General features: G+C 46.1%; 1 long non-coding RNA gene across 2 annotated transcripts; it reads left to right on the top strand.

The window, feature by feature from the left end:
- The first annotated feature begins 1,297 nt into the window (after positions 1-1,297).
- LOC120434732 lies at positions 1,298-7,005 on the top strand. 2 transcript variants are annotated; one of them, XR_005609314.1, is made up of 6 exons: positions 1,298-1,325; positions 1,435-1,552; positions 3,606-4,003; positions 6,196-6,331; positions 6,609-6,683; positions 6,795-7,005. It is a non-coding gene; the product is annotated as an uncharacterized LOC120434732 (long non-coding RNA). The 2 variants fall into 2 exon arrangements; XR_005609313.1 differs by lacking the exons at positions 1,298-1,325; positions 1,435-1,552 and adding an exon at positions 3,446-3,477.
- The last annotated feature ends 290 nt before the right edge of the window (positions 7,006-7,295 follow it).

Genomic DNA, 7,295 nt, shown 5'->3' with positions numbered 1-7,295 from the left:
AGGGTTGCCGATCAATGTTTCTACTATCGATCGTAGCCCCTTTTAAGTCACCCAGTGATCTCAGATTACTTCATCCAGCTGTACTAATCGTCAACAACAGGTGTGTTCGGAGAACCGAATTAGCGAGCTCACGGTTAGCGCGATGATTTGATCTTGGATGTGTCATTTGATCTTGGATGTAGTAAGCGAGGTACGAAGAACATCCCCAGGACTCAAAGATGATGGGTAGTTTGCACAACAAAAGCAGGAGGAGAATCGAGCTGACGACCTGGGAAAATCTCAGCAGGGCTGAATAACTCCTCGGGACTTGTACCAGAAAATAAAAAGTCAGTAATTCTAGTCGGTGTTGGGCTCAGGGAATTTCCGCATATTTGCGCAGGGTTAGTAAATCTAGTGTTATGGCGAGATGTAGAGTGTGATTAAAGTGGTGGGTGGGTTCTTTTACATGTTGAGAAAAGCCAGTTGAGTCTAATAAGAGATTAAATGCTGTGTGGCGGCTGTCATTTTAGCGTCTACATGGATGTTAAAATCACTCACAATAATTATTTTATCTGAGCTGAGTACTAAATAAGACAGAAACTCTGTGTAAGGCCCCAGGTGGACGATAGATGATAACCAATAAAACTGTTTTTCCATTTTTACGATTAGGATGGACAAGGCTAAGCATCAGGCTTTCAAATGAATTAGAAAGTCTGTCTGGGTTTTTGGTTGATTTATGGGCTGCAAGTGACAAAGAGCAGGAAATCTGCACAAACTTGAACGTTTCACTGCAGAATCAATCACTGCTGCAGAATCAATGAATCATCTGATCAATAATCCGGATCAATGGTCTTTGTCTTCAGGCCAGAGTGAAGAAGAAAAGCAGCAGCTCGCTGACGGAGAACCCTGGCCACGTCGTCATCTTCCCCTTGGATGTCGTGCCGCCACATCTGCGAGATGTACAAGAAGACTGATGCATACGTCGGGACAACGGAAGAGGTGGGTGTAGCTTTGCGGGTTTGCCGGCAACCCTGTGCAGTTTTGAGCGCCTCGCCCGGAAGTTTTGCGGGTAGCCTTCGCTGTCAAAGATATCTTGAGCGTTTCGCCCAAGCCTTGCCAAGTAGCCGGCGCTTTGTGCGGGCATCTTGAGCATTTTGCGGACTTCTTTGCAGTTAGCGGGCACCTGTGCGAATTTCTTGAGCGCTTCGCCAGATTATGGGCTCCCCACTCAGAGGGTCTCTGAATTTCTTTTTTTGTTTTTTCTTATCCACAGACTCTGACACGAGGGGCATGGAGAAACCTGTTTTTTTTGTGTTTTTTGAGGTTGTTCATCGTTAAAGTACCAGGTATAGAACATTTTAATGTTTAGTGTGTGTGTGTGTGTGAGAAGATGTCCCTTTGTTGTTGATAAGTTGTGTTGAATATTTTGTCTGTGAATGTTCTCTGTCATCGTAGTCTAAGGAGCTTGGAAAGATGAGCTTCTAGAACTTGTATGTGAGGAGCAGGAGCTCCCTGAAGGAGAACCCCGGCCACGTCGTCATTTTTTTGAGGTTGTCCGTCGTCAATGTACCAGGTATAGAACATTTTAATGTTTAGTGTGTGTGTGTGTGTGAGAAGATGTCCCTTTGTTGTTGAGAAGTTGTGTTGAATATTTTGTCTGTGAATGTTCTCTGTCATCGTAGTCTAAGGAGCTTGGAAAGATGAGCTTCTAGAACTTGTATGTGAGGAGCAGGAGCTCCTGAACGAGAACCCCGCCACGTCGTCATTTTTTGAGGTTGTCCGTCGTCAATGTACCAGGTATAGAACATTTTAATGTTTAGTGTGTGTGTGTGTGTGTGTGTGTGTGTGTGTGTGTGAAAAGATGTCCCTTTGTTGTTGAGAAGTTGTATTGAATATTTTGTCTGTGAATGTTCTCTGTCATCGTAGTCTAAGGAGCTTGGAAAGATGAGCTTCTAGAACTTGTATGTAAGGAGCAGGAGCTCCCTGAAGGAGAACCCCGCCACTTCGTCATCTTCCCTTGGATGTCGTACCGCCACATCTGGCAGATGTACAAGGATCAGTCTGAACAGCGGAGGTGGTAGCAGGAGCTGCGGCGTATTTGTCCTGCAGGTGTCTTGAGCGGCTTGCCAGATGCTTTGCGGGTGCCGGCCCGTGCGCGAGTGTCTTGAGCGGCTTGCCAGATGCTTTGCCGGTTGCAGCAGAAGAGCAGCAGCTCACTGAAGGAGAAGCCCGGTCACGTTGTCATCTTCCCCATCGATGTCGTACCGCCACATCTGGCAGATGTGCAAGAAGTCAGAGGTCCTCTTCTGGACAGCAGAGGAGGTGGGTGGAGCTGCCGGGGTGTTTGGCCTGCCTTGGATCTGAGCTACTCTGAGTAAACAAATACAAATGTGCCAGGACTCAAAGATGATGGGTAGTTTGCACAACAAAAGCAGGAGGAGAATCGAGCTGACGACCTGGGAAAATCTCAGCAGGGCTGAATAACTCCTCGGGACTTGTACCAGAAAATAAAAAGTCAGTAATTCTAGTCGGTGTTGGGCTCAGGAATTTCCGCATATTTGCGCAGGGTTAGTAAATCTAGTGTTATGGCGAGATGTAGAGTGTGATTAAAGTGGTGGGTGGGTTCTTTTACATGTTGAGAAAAGCCAGTTGAGTCTAATAAGAGATTAAATGCTGTGTGGCGGCTGTCATTTTTAGCGTCTACATGGATGTTAAAATCACTCACAATAATTATTTTATCTGAGCTGAGTACTAAATAAGACAGAAACTCTGTGTAAGGCCCCAGGTGGACGATAGATGATAACCAATAAAACTGTTTTTCCATTTTTACGATTAGGATGGACAAGGCTAAGCATCAGGCTTTCAAATGAATTAGAAAGTCTGTCTGGGTTTTGGTTGATTTATGGGCTGCAAGTGACAAAGAGCAGGAAATCTGCACAAACTTGAACGTTTCACTGCAGAATCAATGAATCATCTGATCAATAATCCGGATCAATGGTCTTTGTCTTCAGGCCAGAGTGAAGAAGAAAAGCAGCAGCTCGCTGACGGAGAACCCTGGCCACGTCGTCATCTTCCCCTTGGATGTCGTACCGCCACATCTGCCAGATGTACAAGAAGACTGATGCATACGTCGGGACAACGGAAGAGGTGGGTGTAGCTTTGCGGGTTTGCCGGCAACCCTGTGCAGTTTTGAGCGCCTCGCCCGGAAGTTTTGCGGGTAGCCTTCGCTGTCAAAGATATCTTGAGCGTTTAGCCGAAGCCTTGCCAAGTAGCCGGCGCTTTGTGCGGGCATCTTGAGCATTTTGCGGACTTCTTTGCAGTTAGCGGGCACCTGTGCGAATTTCTTGAGCGCTTCGCCAGATTATGGGCTCCCCACTCAGAGGGGTCTCTGAATTTCTTTTTTTTGTTTTTTTCTTATCCACAGACTCTGACACGAGGGGCATGGAGAAACCTGTTTTTTTTGTTGTTTTTTGAGGTTGTTCATCGTTAAAGTACCAGGTATAGAACATTTTAATGTTTAGTGTGTGTGTGTGTGTGTGTGTGTGTGTGTGTGTGTGTGAGATGTCCCTTTGTTGTTGAGAAGTTGTATTGAATATTTTGTCTGTGAATGTTCTCTGTCATCGTAGTCTAAGGAGCTTGGAAAGATGAGCTTCTAGAACTTGTATGTAAGGAGCAGGAGCTCCCTGAAGGAGAACCCCGGCCACTTCGTCATCTTCCCCTTGGATGTCGTACCGCCACATCTGGCAGATGTACAAGGATCAGTCTGGACAGCGGAGGTGGTAGCAGGAGCTGCGGCGGTATTTGTCCTGCAGGTGTCTTGAGCGGCTTGCCAGATGCTTTGCGGGTGCCGGCCCCGTGCGAGTGTCTTGAGCGGCTTGCCAGATGCTTTGCCGGTTGCAGCAGAAGAGCAGCAGCTCACTGAAGGAGAAGCCCGGTCACGTTGTCATCTTCCCCATCGATGTCGTACCGCCACATCTGGCAGATGTGCAAGAAGTCAGAGGTCCTCTTCTGGACAGCAGAGGAGGTGGGTGGAGCTGCCGGGGTGTTTGGCCTGCCTTGGATCTGAGCTACTCTGAGTAAACAAATACAAATGTGCCAGGGGCCTGTTCTTCGTACCTCGCTAAGTAAGTTAGCCGGATTTGAATGTTGACGATTTGGCGTGATCTTGGATCGTTCGGTTCTCCGAAGCTCATCTGGGACTTGCTGTCATAGCAACAGATCCGTAAGAGTAAGCCTGCTCGGGAGCAGGTTTACTTTATGTAAACAGGATTAGATCGCGGCCACTCAGGTATGTCCGCTGCAGTTATATGAAAGCAACAGCGATATTTCGCCACTGTTTTACCATAAATAAATATTATCAATGTAACTAAAGATAATGCAGTATTTGATGCTTTATTGCTTTCATACAGATACATACAGGTCATTTCAGAAAAAAAGGAAAATGTATTATTAATCATTCTATTACATGTATTTGATCATTCCAGATGTAATTCATATTTTAGAGTAGTAATAGTAAATTACTACGTGCAATCAAGATCAGAGACCACGCTACAAAAGCGAAGGTGGAGTTGGGAAGTCTGTTGCAGCCATGTCCTGTCCGTTTGTACGCGAGCAACCCATTGCGGAAGGTGCAAGATTGATAAGGAGGGTTTACAGAATTCAGCGTAGATTGCGGGATAGACGGGATCCTTTAGCTCAGCGCGACAGTTTGCTCATAGAGAGATATTGATTCTCCCGTGAGGGTATTATTTACTCTTCTGTCTCTCTCTCTCTCTCTCTCTCTCGATCGATATATATATATATCTCCCAACTTACTGTGCATGCTTCAGTCACCCCTTGCATGGGAACAGGTAAAAGTGATGGAGTGTTATGTCAAACTACACACAAAAAAACCCACAATGTCAATAAATGGCACAGTACGTAAAGGGGTGTGACGAGGGGGTGCAGGACCACCACCTGTCTTTATGTGCTCTGCCCTTTTCTGGGTTGCTGTTATGAACAAACAAACAGATTATTCCAGGGTCATAGACTAAAAGCAATATAAGTGATAAATATTACCATACTGTAGAATATTCCTATATTTCACTTTTACTTGTTCCCATGTTCTAGTGGGTCCTGTTGTGGCTCTAATGTGGAAGAGGATATGGTGTAATATAATATAATGTGGTATAATATAATATCACATGATATAATGTAATGTCATGGATCACTTACGAGTGTAATTTGTCAGCAACTTTCTGCCAGCCCTCTCTCCTTGCTTTTGCAGCCTTTGCAGTGTTCCCCTGCGTTTTAATTAAACTCTGAAACTTCTGATATCCCAAAATCAAGAGTTCTTGCTCTGCTGCCGTAATACACTGAGTGCGCTCCTTCCACATCTTCGCCGACCAATCACAGGGTTGCCGATCAATGTTTCTACTATCGATCGTAGCCCCTTTTAAGTCACCCAGTGATCTCAGATTACTTCATCCAGCTGTACTAATCGTCAACAACAGGTGTGTTCGGAGAACCGAATTAGCGAGCTCACGGTTAGCGCGATGATTTGATCTTGGATGTGTCATTTGATCTTGGATGTAGTAAGCGAGGTACGAAGAACATCCCCCAGGACTCAAAGATGATGGGTAGTTTGCACAACAAAAGCAGGAGGAGAATCGAGCTGACGACCTGGGAAAATCTCAGCAGGGCTGAATAACTCCTCGGGACTTGTACCAGAAAATAAAAAGTCAGTAATTCTAGTCGGTGTTGGGCTCAGGGAATTTCCGCATATTTGCGCAGGGTTAGTAAATCTAGTGTTATGGCGAGATGTAGAGTGTGATTAAAGTGGTGGGTGGGTTCTTTTACATGTTGAGAAAAGCCAGTTGAGTCTAATAAGAGATTAAATGCTGTGTGGCGGCTGTCATTTTAGCGTCTACATGGATGTTAAAATCACTCACAATAATTATTTTATCTGAGCTGAGTACTAAATAAGACAGAAACTCTGTGTAAGGCCCCAGGTGGACGATAGATGATAACCAATAAAACTGTTTTTCCATTTTTACGATTAGGATGGACAAGGCTAAGCATCAGGCTTTCAAATGAATTAGAAAGTCTGTCTGGGTTTTGGTTGATTTATGGGCTGCAAGTGACAAAGAGCAGGAAATCTGCACAAACTTGAACGTTTCACTGCAGAATCAATGAATCATCTGATCAATAATCCGGATCAATGGTCTTTGTCTTCAGGCCAGAGTGAAGAAGAAAAGCAGCAGCTCGCTGACGGAGAACCCTGGCCACGTCGTCATCTTCCCCTTGGATGTCGTATCGCCACATCTGCGAGATGTACAAGAAGACTGATGCATACGTCGGGACAACGGAAGAGGTGGGTGTAGCTTTGCCGGGTTTGCCGGCAACCCTGTGCAGTTTTGAGCGCCTCGCCCGGAAGTTTTTGCGGGTAGCCTTCGGCTGTCAAAGATATCTTGAGCGTTTAGCCCAAGCCTTGCCAAGTAGCCGGCGCTTTGTGCGGGCATCTTGAGCATTTTGCGGACTTCTTTGCAGTTAGCGGGCACCTGTGCGAATTTCTTGAGCGCTTCGCCAGATTATGGGCTCCCCACTCAGAGGGGTCTCTGAATTTCTTTTTTTTTTTTTCTTATCCACAGACTCTGACACGAGGGGCATGGAGAAACCTGTTTTTTTTGTTGTTTTTTTGAGGTTGTTCATCGTTAAAGTACCAGGTATAGAACATTTTAATGTTTAGTGTGTGTGTGTGTGTGTGAGAAGATGTCCCTTTGTTGTTGAGAAGTTGTATTGAATATTTTGTCTGTGAATGTTCTCTGTCATCGTAGTCTAAGGAGCTTGGAAAGATGAGCTTCTAGAACTTGTATGTAAGGAGCAGGAGCTCCCTGAAGGAGAACCCCGGCCACTTCGTCATCTTCCCCTTGGATGTCGTACCGCCACATCTGGCAGATGTACAAGGATCAGTCTGGACAGCGGAGGTGGTAGCAGGAGCTGCGGCGGTATTTGTCCTGCAGGTGTCTTGAGCGGCTTGCCAGATGCTTTGCGGTGCCGGCCCGTCACGAGTGTCTTGAGCGGCTTGCCAGATGCTTTGCCGGTTGCAGCAGAAGAGCAGCAGCTCACTGAAGGAGAAGCCCGGTCACGTTGTCATCTTCCCCATCGATGTCGTACCGCCACATCTGGCAGATGTGCAAGAAGTCAGAGGTCCTCTTCTGGACAGCAGAGGAGGTGGGTGGAGCTGCCGGGGTGTTTGGCCTGCCTTGGATCTGAGCTACTCTGAGTAAACAAATACAAATGTGCCAGGGGCCTGTTCTTCGTACCTCGCTAAGTAA

The sequence above is a fragment of the Oreochromis aureus genome, linkage group 19 (genome assembly GCF_013358895.1).
Source record: "Oreochromis aureus strain Israel breed Guangdong linkage group 19, ZZ_aureus, whole genome shotgun sequence".
Lineage (NCBI taxonomy): Eukaryota > Metazoa > Chordata > Actinopteri > Cichliformes > Cichlidae > Oreochromis > Oreochromis aureus.
The sequence above is the reverse complement of the archived record's forward strand: the minus strand, read 5'-3'. Positions and strand labels throughout refer to the sequence as shown.